We start from the raw sequence: 12837 nt of genomic DNA on the forward strand, positions 1-12837 counted from the left end.
GAGACCTGAGCACACCTCAGAGTCCTCCTTTATTGTACATTCATACAAAGGCAGATGATGTGTCATCACATGATTGGCTACTTTCCCCATAGCAACAGACATGTCTCTACATTATTGGCTTTGGCTCAGGGGGTGTGCACGGATCATTTCATTGGCTGCTGAAATCTATACCTCCTGACTTTGTCCTGCCTCTGACTAGGGAACACCCAGCCCCTCCCCCAGGAATTCAGGGCCAAGCACAAGCCAGAGAAATACATGAAGTCAGGTATCCTTTCCTAGGCAGAGAGGCTTAAGCACAAGTGATGCTTTTATTCAGGCAAAGGTCAGGGAGAAGGGAAGTTAGTGTTTAAACCCTGATGAAATGGCTTGCTGGCAAGCGCATATTTCCCACATCTCACCCTTTCTGTTTTTGTTTAGGCAGCTCAATAAAGCTTTAGACCCCTACGGAATTCTGTTATGTCTTGGTATGGGCTGGAAATAGGAAAAGGGGGATATGGAGGGAAGAAAGCTGATTCGGCATGGTGTGCCAGCTGCCGATGAGCTCCTGAATCTCCATATCACCCAGAGCTGGTGCAGCGTGGTGTGCCAACGGCTGCAGAGCTCAGGATTCCCTATTAGGCATCTTACAAGACATCTTTGTATTCGGGCTGAGAGCAAGGTTTCAATATGGATATGAGGTTGGGTATGCACTGAATACAGCAGCACAGGCAAATAATTAAGACAATTACAGTAATAATAATAGAAATCACCCTTTTGAGACCAGAAATATCAGGGAGCCAGGACCATAGCCAGTCCCATGGAGAAATTGGTATTCTGTCTGAAAGTGGTGCATCAGCAACCATGGTTTCTATCTGCTCTATGGTATGTGTGAGGTTTGCTTTATAGTCTGATATGTACACACAGCAATGAGATCCAATTAATGCACAAACACCACCCTTAAAAGCTAAAATGGTTTCTAAGGCATAGCTGTTCTGTAATGCTACTTCTCTAATCTGAGAAACTTCTGTTGTGAGTAGTTTTAATGCATGGACTGTCTGATTAAATAGGGCAGTCGTCCAGTTAGCTAGGATGTGTAAGTCTCTGTAATTCATAGCTGTCCCCATTGGGGGAAACAGGCTTCTAGCTATCTGAGTTTCTGTATACATATCTATGGGATTATTTATCACCTCCCTTTTGTTATGGAGCCTTGCTTTGGGAAAATCCTTCATCCCCTCTATACTCTCTGCACCTGCTTGGGTCTCCCACTGCACATCCTGAAATCTGCCAATTGCACATATATGTGGTATAATTATGTAAGTGTTCAGTGATTAATACAAAGGTTCAGTTACAATATGGATATTTCCCACCTGAATCCCCTTCCCATCCCCTGTATCATAGTCCCAACAAAGAGCGGCAGTCTCTTGAATACGGCTACCAATGTGTAGTATGGTATTATTAACTGGAGAGTTAATGAAAACACCTCTCTGTAAAGGATAATTAGTCCATACTGTAAGGTTAAATGGTACAGCATGCATCAGTAGTTCTCCGCAGGCTTGGGTTGGCATGTGTGCGCTGATCCAACAGTCTGTTCGATTCAACAGGTGTGAAAAGTTCTGTGCATCGAGGATGTACATGTTGTCCTGTCAGAGTCCTTGTTCTGAAATCGCCATAGCTGGAGAAATAAGGCAAAGGAGGAGGATGCAGAACACAATTGTTAATGAGTTGGCATTCAGGCAAGAAAAGGCAGCTAATAAGTTCTCTGGAGTTTTCTCAAGGCCTTGCTGTTCTAAGAGTTGTGCAGATTGGTTGGATAGGGCCTTGATCTGTTCCCAGGTCATGTGGTGCTGCTTTTTGCAAGGAGTCCGGTCTCTGTCCTTCTGAGGGCTGTGGAGGCTCATGGAGAAGTTGGGGATCGGGTCCTGTAGACCTGGACACCTTTCCATCTTTCCACAGCTTGATACCTGTGGAAGCAAGCAGAGAAACATATCCTCGTCCCTATGATAAGGGGACGGGACCGTACCAGACATTAAATATTCTATACAAAACTGATGGCTGTGGGTGACTAACCCTAGTCCCATAATGATTACTCATGGCTGTGGTCTTAAATTTGATATGTTTAGATGATTTAAAGTAAACAATACTTCAGCCAGTCCTGCTTAGGGGAAAATCCAGGGGCATTCCCTCCTTTTTGTTTTGTCAAGAGCTCTTAAGGGTATGATTGGCTCTCTCCACAATGGCTTGCCCTGTGGTGTTGTAGGGGATGCCAAAAGTATTTAATGTTCAATTATTGACAAAATTCATGCAAAGGAATGGCTGCAGTAAATAGAGCCATTATCAGTTTTCAGAACAGAGGGTAACCCCATTATCAAGAAAGTTTTTATGCAGTGATCAATTTTCATTCAGTAAATTAGCATAAATGTAAATTAATCGTTTAAAGGAAAAGTCATTTGTAGTAAGCTGAATCACAAATGACAAGTATATTAGACATTACATTAAACATATGTTACACAAGACTGACATATATTCATTCATCCTGCAAATATTAATTTACACAAAACTGACACATTCATCCATCCTGCAATTGTTCATTCATAGTCTTCTTGACATCAAGACAGGCAACAGATAACACATAATTTAAGCTAAAAATCTTATAAAAAAGTATCAAAAACAAAATTAGATCAAGGATCAAAAGTCAAAAGTCAAAAGGCGTTAGAAAAATGTTAAAATAAACTGCAAAGTGTTCATCTTCACATCTCTCATGGCAGGAAGGCTGTAAATCTGGAAAATATCAAAAACTGGCATACAGCAAAAAATTTACTAAGGTAAGGATTAAAGTGAGCTTTTTACTTTTTTAACCTTGGAGAAATCAATTCTATCATGCAATTTAATAAAATCAATTTGGATTTGCAAGAAAAGGCTTGGGAGGGATTGCTTTAGATGTAGCAACCTCTATCAGTAAAAATTTTAAGGTTCAGAATTCTGTATAAAATTTTGTGAAAAAGAAAATAAAACTGAAGTTTCTTTAATACAGAAGGTCTGTAGGCCTGAAAAATAAAAACTATTATACAACAGAATTATTAAAACAATAAGATAATATAACTGGTAGAATAACATAGCGCCTCCTAGTGGAGACCCCATCATTACTTTATAGATTGCAACTATTGTTCCAGGTTGCAATCAATAATACTCTGAGCTTACTTTCAATGTGGAATATCAGAATACAGTTTCTTCACATAATTATTAGAATAGGAAATTAAACACGCTGTTCGCTCAGCTCTGTCTGCTGCATGCTAAAGTTTGAAAGTATTAAAAGATTAACAGAAAGAGAGTGAGACGAGGAAGGGCTAATACAGGAATGCTGAGTTATAACATATAGAAACTAGAGAGAGAAACTGCAGGACTAAGTCCAGTTTTTTTTTTCTTTTCAAAAGTTCTCCCTCCCTCCCCCATGAGTGGCAAGCAAGAGTTAACAGAAAGACAGAAAAGGGGGGGAGGAGCAGTGTTTCTCAAAAGAAAAGAACTGTACCCAAGGAGTTAATCCTTCAGTCAATAGGAACTGAAAGATAGCATTGTTTAACAATTTAGATAACATCAACCAGAAACAATGGCTGGCAAGGACTTGCTGATTTCTTGCAGACAGATTCTATCTTTCTCCTGTAGGGAAAATTACAATAAGAATCTGTGCGCTGGCAATTCAAGCAATTGCTTATAAACTTAAATCTCAGAGAAATGGAGTCATTTTAAATGTGAGCCAAATTAATTTTGCAAGAAGTGAGCATTTCACATGTAATTTACACAGTATATTGTTCAAATATCAGTACAGTTTTAACATAAGGCTCTGCATTCACTTTGTGGGGGAAAATACTCTCAAAGTATGCAGATTTTTTGTAACTGAATTCAAAGAGAAACTACTCCTTAAGCATGCAGTCCCTCTGCAACTGAACATCGAAGACCAAGAGAAACCATTTTTTCCAAATCTGTACTGTCTGTTCAATTACTCTGTTTAATCTGGACTGCAATAGGTCATTGAAGTGTATAATTAAATCATTTTTTTTCATAGTGATTTTTTCTTTGCTTGTAACGCAGGAGTCTAATTAAATCATTTTTTTCATAGTGATATTTTCTTTGCTTGTAACGCAGGAGTGCAGCTGCCTGGCCCAAGGTCTTATACGCTGATTTCTTTGAAGACCTGGGGGCATAGCCACTGCTCATGGCACTCCGGGCGGCACTCAACTATATTGCTGCCACACCCAGCTCTTTAATCCCTTTTGTAATAGGAGAGGCTTGAATCCCTTTCAATAATTCCTCCCTTGTGAGATTTCCATGTTCTAGGTGAAATCCCATGCTGACCGCGGCACATAAATTGTTACCGGGAGCAGCGGTTTGAGATGGTAATTTACCTGGACAAATTGGTGATGCAGAATCAATGACTGTCTCAGGCAATGGCAAATGGGGGTACAGGGAGTCGGTGGTTGGTGGGGGAAGGGCTTGCAGGCAAGATGGAGGGAGGATAGTTTTTCTGACCTCAGTGTTTTCAGTTTCCTGGGGCCTTTTCTCTGAGGTGGACGCAGAGGAAGCCACAGCTTGAAGCCCTAATAATTCTTTTTCTGTAAGGTTTTCTTTCTGCTGTTTCTGCTGAAATTCAATGCTAATCGCCCCACCCAGGCCAGGTTGTGGTTCAATTGTGCTCATTCTGATTGAGTCTGCCTGCTTCTAAAAGCACATGGTTTGAAAATGCTGTCTTGAAACTTTTTTTTTCTATGTGTTCTATGGCCTCTGTACATTTTTGCCAGATTAATATTTGCTTTATGGGAGCTCTGGGAGCCATATGAAGACTCTTGCCTATTAAAATCCAGTCCTGGATATTCAGAGTTCCAGCCTCCATTGAATACCAAGGGCAACGGCAAGCTATTTCACTTATTAATTTTTCTAAGTCCCCCAGGCTGACTTGTGCTTTTTCTTCTGGTGATGAAATAATGATTCTTGATGATTTTCTGCAGCTCCCTGGCATGTAGCCTTTGCTGTACAGATAAATCACTTCCCATGCTCACGAATGTGGGGAACAAATTTACTGAAAAATACTAAAAAGTACTTTTAAAATACTTACGATTGCAAATCTGTTGAACGGTACGTACCTAAGCTATGTCCAGCCGAATGAGCAGGGAGTATATCATCACGTCGGGGTCACCAGATGTAGCAGTAATGAAGACGCATCAGGCAGCTTTCATGGCAGGCAGGTAAAAACATAGAAACATAGAAATGACGGCAGAAGAAGACCGAATGGCCCATCCAGTCTGCCCAGCAAGCCTCACACATTTTTTCTCTCATTCTTATCTGTTACTCTTAGCTCCCTGTTCTATTCCCCTTCCACCCCCACCATTAATGTAGAGAGCAGTGATGGAGCTGCATGCAAGTGAAATATCTAGCTTGATTAGTTAGGGGTAGTAGGGGCAGTAACCGCCGCGATAAGCAAGCTACACCCATGCTTATTTGTTTTACCTAGACTATGTTGTACAGCTCTTGTTGGTTTTTTTTTTTTTTTTTTCTTCTCCCCTGCTGTAGAAGCAGAGAGCCATGCTGGATATGCATTGAAAGTGAAGTATCAGGCGCATTTGGTTGGGGTAGTAACCGCCGTAACAAGCCAGCTACTCCTCGCTTTGTGATTGCGAATCCTTTTTTTTCTTCACCCCTGTCGTTGAAGCTATGCAGGATATGCGTGAAGCATCAGTTTTTTGTTTTTGTTTTTTTTTTTTTTTTTTTCCCCTGCCGTTGAAGCAGAGAGCTATGCTGGAAATGCGTGATGTATCAGTCTTTCTCCCATGCCGATGCAGCAGAGAACCATGCTGGATATGCATGGAAAGTGAAGTATCAGGCACATTTGGTTTGGGGTAGTAACTGCCGTAACAAGCCAGCTACTCCCCGCGTTTTGAGTGCGAACCCTTTTTCTTCTCCTTTGCCGTTGTAGCAGAGAGCTCTGCTGGATGTGTGAAGTATCAGTTATTCTTCTCCCCTGTCATTGAAGCAGAGAGCTATGCTGTATATGCATTGAAAGTGAAGTATCAGGCATATTTGGTTTGGGGTAGTAACCGCCGTAACAAGCCAGCTACTCCCCTCTTTATGAGTGCAAATCCTTTTTTCCATTACCTCTTGCTGTTGAAGCTTAGAGCGATGTAGGAGTCACAGTAAGCATGTGTATGTTTATTTAATAAGGGTATTGTGTCAATAGCCATCATTCTGGCGAGTCACCCACTCTTCATTGGTGGCCTCTTGACTTTATGGATCCGCAGTGTTTATCCCACGCCCCTTTGAAGTCTTTCACAGTTCTGGTCTGCACCACTTCCTCCGGAAGGGCATTCCAGGCATCCACCACCCTCTCCATGAAGAAATACTTCCTGACATTGGTTCTGAATCTTCCTCCCTGGAGCCTCAAATCGTGACCCCTGGTTCTGCTGATTATTTTCCTACGGAAGAGGTTTGTCGTTGTTTTTGGATCATTAAAACCTTTCAAGTATCTGAAAGTCTGTATCATATCACCTCTGCTCCTCCTCTCCTCCAGGGTGTACATATTTAGATTCTTCAATCTCTCCTCGTACGTCATCCTATGAAGATCCTCCACCTTCCTGGTCGCCCTTCTCTGTACTGCTTCCATCTTGTCTTTGTCTTTTTGTAGATACGGTCTCCAGAACTGAACACAGTACTCCAGGTGAGGCCTCACCAAGGACCTGTACAAGGGAATAATCACTTCCCTTTTCTTACTCGATATTCCTCTCTCTATGCAGCCCAGCATTCTTCTGGCTTTTGCTATCGCCTTGTCGCATTGTTTCGCTGTCTTCACATCATTAGACACTATCACCCCAAGGTCCCTCTCCTGCTCCGTGCACATCAGCCTTTCCCCCCCCATCGAGTACAGTTCATTCGGATTTCCACTCCCCATATGCATGACTTTGCACTTCTTGGCATTGAATCTCAGCTGCCATATCTTCGACCACTCTTCCAGTTTCCTTAGATCCCGTCTCATTCTCTCCACTCCTTCCGGCGTGTCCACTCTGTTGCAGATCTTAGTGTCATCCGCAAAAAGACAAACCTTACCTTCTATCCCGTCCGCAATGTCGCTCACAAAGATATTGAACAGGACCGGTCCCAACACCGATCCTTGCGGCACACCACTTAAAACCGCTCTCTCTTCAGAGAAGGCTCCATTTACCATCACACATTGTTTTCTGTCCGTCAACCAATTTGCAATCCAGGTCACCACATCGGCACTCACTCCCAAGCTTCTCGTTTTATTCACCAGTCTCCTGTGCGGAACCGTATCAAAAGCTTTGCTGAAATCCAAGTAGATGACATCTAGTGCTCTTCCTTGATCCAATTCCTTGGTTACCCAGTCAAAAAAGTCAATCAAATTTGTCTGACAGGATCTTCCCCTGGTGAATCCATGCTGCCTCTGGTCCATCAATTCTCCAGACTGTAGATAGTTGACTATTCTCTCTTTCAGCAGTGACTCCATTACTTTTCCCACCACCGAAGTGAGGCTAACCGGTCTGTAGTTGCCTGCCTCTTCCCTGTTCCCACTCTTGTGAAGCGGGACCACCACCGCTCTTCTCCAATCACTCGGCACCACTCCCGTTTCTAGGGATCTATTGAACAGGTCACACAGCGGACCCGCCAGAACATCTCTGAGCTCCCTCAATATCCTTGGATGAATCCCATCAGGCCCCATGGCTTTGTCCACTTTCAGGTTCTTTAGTTCTTCCCACACATTTTCTACTGTAAAAGGATTTTCATCTATTCCCCTTCCCTCCAGTTTCTTGTTGTTTAGAGATGGTCCTTCTCCAGGGTCTTCTTTAGTGAACACAGAGCTGAAGTATTCGTTTAATATTTCTGCCATTTCTTCGTCTCTCTCTACACATTGATCATTACCACCTTTCAATTTCACTATACCATTTTGGACCTTTCTCTTTTCGCTGATGTATCTGAAAAATGTTTTGTCACCATTTTTTATCTCCTTGGCAATCCTCTCTTCCGCTTGACTCTTTGCCAACTTGATTAATTTCTTTGTCTCCCTCAGTTGATACAAATATTCTTCTTTGTGCTCCTCCCTTTGGGATCCTTTATATTTCTTGAATGCTGTTCTTTTAGCTTTAATTTTGTCAGCCACCTCCATTGAGAACCAGATAGGTTTCAGTTTTCTTTTGCTTTTCTTTACATTTCTAACATATAGAGCAGTTGCCTTGGTGATTGCTCCTTTTAGATTGGTCCACTGCTGATCCACATCTCTCTCGTTCTCCCATCCTTTAAGTTCTTCCTCCAGGTAGTTCCCCATTTCCTCAAAGTCTGTGTTTTTGAACTGTAAAACTCGGGTCTTTGTGGTTCTTTTCCCTATTATTTTAGTGATATTAAACCATACCGTTTGATGATCACTGCTGCTGAGGTGGGCGCCCACCTGGACATCTGAGACATTATCTGCATTAGTGAGCACTAAGTCGAGTATAGCTCCTTCTCTCGTGGGTTCCAACACCATTTGTTTGAACAAAGATACTTGCATGGCATCCACTATCGCTCTACTATTTTTAGTTTCTGCAGATGGGATTTTCCAGTCTACATCTGGCATATTAAAGTCACCCACGATCACCACTTCTCCCTTCTTACCTATCTTATGGATGTCTTTAACTAGATCTCTGTCCAGCTCTTCCTTTTGGTTTGGAGGCCTGTAAACCACTCCAATATAAATGGATGCTCCGTCATCGTTTTTTAGGTCGACCCATAGAGCTTCTTCAATACCCCAACTTCCTTGTAGCTCAGTTGCTTGGATGTTGTTTCTGACATAAAGAGCCACACCTCCCCCTTTTCTATCCTCTCTGTCCTTCCTTAACAAGTTGTAGCCTGGTATTGTTGTATCCCATTCATGAGATTCTGTGAACCATGTTTCTGTGATAGCAACAATGTCCAATTCTGCCTCAGCCATTAGGGCCTGCAGATCTGGGATTTTATTTCCCAAACTATGAGCATTTGTGGTCATAGCCTTCCAGGTACTCTCTTTACGGTTATTGCATTTCCTGGACTCCTGAGCACACCTGGACTCCTGAGCACACCTCAGAGTCCTCCTTTATTGTACATTCATACAAAGGCAGATGATGTGTCATCACATGATTGGCTACTTTCCCCATAGCAACAGACATGTCTCTACATTATTGGCTTTGGCTCAGGGGGTGTGCACGGATCATTTCATTGGCTGCTGAAATCTATACCTCCTGACTTTGTCCTGCCTCTGACTAGGGAACACCCAGCCCCTCCCCCAGGAATTCAGGGCCAAGCACAAGCCAGAGAAATACATGATAGTCAGGTATCCTTTCCTAGGCAGAGAGGCTTAAGCACAAGTGATGCTTTTATTCAGGCAAAGGTCAGGGAGAAGGGAAGTTAGTGTTTAAACCCTGATGAAATGGCTTGCTGGCAAAGCTTATAATTCCCACAAGAGGCAAACCGGGGTCAGAGGCAGGCTGCAGGCTGAAGCGGAGTTGGAAGCAAACCGGAGTCAGAGGCAGGCAGCAGGCTGAAGCGGAGTCAGAAGCAAACCGGAGTCAGAAGCAGGCAATGTGGAGATCAACTGGAACGCAACTGGAAGCAACTAAGAAGTTGTGAACCTCGTTGCAAGGCGTTGAGAGAGAGTCTGAACACCGGTTGTATCGGGAATCGGCTGTGACGTCAGCCGCGAGGGCGGGGCTGGGCTTCTGGGAGCTGGTCGCTCAAGACGGACGTCGTCGCGCACCCGCGAGACCGGAGGGAAGCAGGCCCGTAATGGCGGCCGCCATGTGGAGTGAAAGAAGCCCCCGGGGTCCGGAGCGGGCGGAATGCGGTGATCACTGAAGCGGAGGTAGGCGGGCCTGAGCCCTATCAGGAGGGGAGTGGTCGGGACCACAACAATGGCAGCCTCTTTTCCCTTTATTTGCTTTCCTGACAAGCAGCTTACCTGCCCTTATGATATCTCCTTTTAGTTTTGCCCACTCTCCTTCTACTTCCCCCTAGATTTTCCCATCCAGCTAAGAAATCCTTGAGGTTCTCCCCTCATTTTGAGAAAGTTTAGTTTTGCTGAGGTTTAGGACCCTCGCCTTACAATGAACCTTCATCTCCTGAGCTCTAATACTGAAGCTCGCCATCCAGTGATCAGCAGGTCCAGTATCTCCCCCTCCCGTGTGGGTTCTGTTACCAATTGACAGAACAGTTCTCCTTGCAGAGAATCAGGATCTCCCTGCATCTGGAAGATACTGCAGCTCGGATGTCCCACTCAACATCTGGAAGATTAAAATCCCCTAACACAGCACCTCCCCTTCTACAGCAATCCTGGGAATATCCTCCATTAAATCACTATCTATACACTCCCCTCTCTCTATCCCCAGTCCTCTCCCCTTCCCTTTCTGAGCTGTGAATCTGCTGCCCCTACAGCCTCCTGAGCTCCCCTGGCTCTTCCTCCATCACTATCACCGTCCCTCCATTCCCTGCCCCTCACCCACCTTCTGTCTAAAATCATCCTCCCCCTCCACCTCTGCATCCCCCTGCCCTCTCCCCTCTCTCAGCTGTGAATCTGCCACCCCTGCAGCCTTCACTCTCCTCTGCCCCTTGCTCTGTGCTGGCCCCGCTCTTTCCGCTCTCTGCGTCTCCTTCCTGCCTGCGTGGCCGGTGCAGCTTCTCCCAGTACAGACCCCAGAGCCAGCACCGCTCCCTTCTGCCGCACGGGGCAATTACTGCACTTCCTGTCAGAGGAGCGGATGCAGGGAGTGACACAGACCCCACCCCTTAAACTAAGGACTGCCCCTGGCTTTAATGGAGGGGGGTCACAGGGGGAGGGGTTTCAGGGAAAAGAAATATAAATGGGAAGAGGAGGCTAATGGGGCTGTGAGTTATAGGAAGCCCAGCAGTGAATTAGCCAATTAGAAACTCCCTTTCACTGATGATGTCAGGGGAATCAGTCCAATGGGAGATCCTGGAGAGCAGCCAGCCAATAGGATCGCTGGTATGATGAGCCCTGTCAGTGAGTGGCAGCCAATAACAGAGCTCCTCTCATAGACTAAGGAACTGACTCAGGGAGCAGCCAATGAGGTTTAGGGGGTGGGAGAGTGAGGAGCCAATGAGAGTTAGAGCCGGGTGTATAGGGAACTAATGGGGGTTAGAGGTGTGTGAGGAGCCAATGAGGAGTGTGTGCTCATGTTTATTAATGTCTCCTCCTCTCTGCAGTGCCTGTGACTCTGGATCCTGAAACTGCGCATCCTGAGCTCCTCCTGTCTGAGGATGGGAAAAGTGTCAGATGGGGAGGGACAAGGCAGAGCCTCCCTGACAGTCCCCGGAGATTTGATACTGAGCACTGTGTGCTGGGGCGTAAGGGCTTCACCTCGGGGAGACATTACTGGGAGGTGGGGGTGGGGGAGGGGGGTTACTGTGCGCTGGGGGTGTGCAGAAACACTGTGAGGAGGAAGGGGGGGATCTCACGAACACCTGAGGAGGGATACTGGGGAGTGGAGCTGGAGTATGGAGGTAAATGCTGGGCCCTCACCTGCCCCTGGACCCTGCTCCCCCTGAGTGAGAGACCCCGGGCAGTGGGGATTCTCCTGGACTATGAGGCAGGGGAAGTTTCATTTTACAATGCAGACAATAAATCTCATCTCTACACCTTCTCCCACACCCTCACTGGCACTCTCCTGCCTTTCTTCTCTACTTTTCTAGCAGCTCTGAGGATCCTCCCAGTGCCAGGCTGGGAGTGAGAGACCCCGGGCAGTGGGGATTCTCCTGGACTATGAGGCAGGGGAAGTTTCATTTTACAATGCAGAGAATAAATCTCATCTCTACACCTTCTCCCACACCCTCACTGGCACTCTCCTGCCTTTCTTCTGTACTTATAAAGCAGCTCTGAGGATCCTCCCAGTGCCAGGCTGGGAGTGAGAGACCCCGGGCAGTGGGGATTCTCCTGGACTATGAGGCAGGGGAAGTTTCATTTTACATTGCAGAGAATAAATCTCATCTCTACACCTTCTCCCACATCCTCACTGGCTCTCTCCTGCCTTTCTTCTGTACTTATAAAGCAGCTCTGAGGATCCTCCCAGTGCCAGGCTGGGAGTGAGAGACCCCGGGCAGTGGGGATTCTCCTGGACTATGAGGCAGGGGAAGTTTCATTTTACAATGCAGAGAATAAATCTCATCTCTACACCTTCTCCCACACCCTCACTCCCTCTCTCCTGCCTTTCTTCTGTACTTATAAAGCAGCTCTGAGGATCCTCCCAGTGCCAGGCTGGGAGTGAGAGACCCCGGGCAGTGGGGATTCTCCTGGACTATGAGGCAGGGGAAGTTTCATTTTACAATGCAGAGAATAAATCTCATCTCTACACCTTCTCCCATGCCCTCACTTGCACTCTCCTGCCTTTCTTCTGTACATATAAAGCAGCTCTGAGGATCCTCCCAGTGCCAGGCTGGGAGTGAGAGACCCCGGGCAGTGGGGATTCTCCTGGACTATGAGGCAGGGGAAGTTTCATTTTACAATGCAGAGAATAAATCTCATCTCTACTAGGGATGTGAATCGTTTTTCAACGATTAAAATTATCGTCTGATAATTTTAATATCGTCTTAAATCATTATAGAACACAATACAATAGAAATTCTAACGATTTATCGTTAAAAATCGTTAAATCGTGTTAGTGCGCACTAACGGCCCGTTAGTGCGCACTAACAGAAAATGATACAAATTGACACTTTCCAGGTCAGTGAAGGTCAGTTAGGAATGAATATGTATTCCTATTGGCTGGCTGCCCTCTTATCTATTGATGTTACCAAGGTTCCCACTGAGGTGATGGGGGATGGGAAATGGAACTGGAA

General features: G+C 45.3%; 1 long non-coding RNA gene across 1 annotated transcript in view; it reads left to right on the top strand.

Moving 5' to 3' along the window:
• Positions 1-11298, top strand: part of LOC115081401 — a 55236-nt gene extending 43938 nt beyond the window's left edge. Inside the window, exon 3 of the long non-coding RNA XR_003853789.1 lies at positions 11209-11298. This is a non-coding gene — a long non-coding RNA (uncharacterized LOC115081401). The remainder of the gene's footprint in view (positions 1-11208) is intronic.
• The last annotated feature ends 1539 nt before the right edge of the window (positions 11299-12837 follow it).

The sequence above is a fragment of the Rhinatrema bivittatum genome, unplaced genomic scaffold, assembly GCF_901001135.1.
Source record: "Rhinatrema bivittatum unplaced genomic scaffold, aRhiBiv1.1, whole genome shotgun sequence".
Classification (NCBI taxonomy): Eukaryota; Metazoa; Chordata; class Amphibia; order Gymnophiona; family Rhinatrematidae; genus Rhinatrema; species Rhinatrema bivittatum.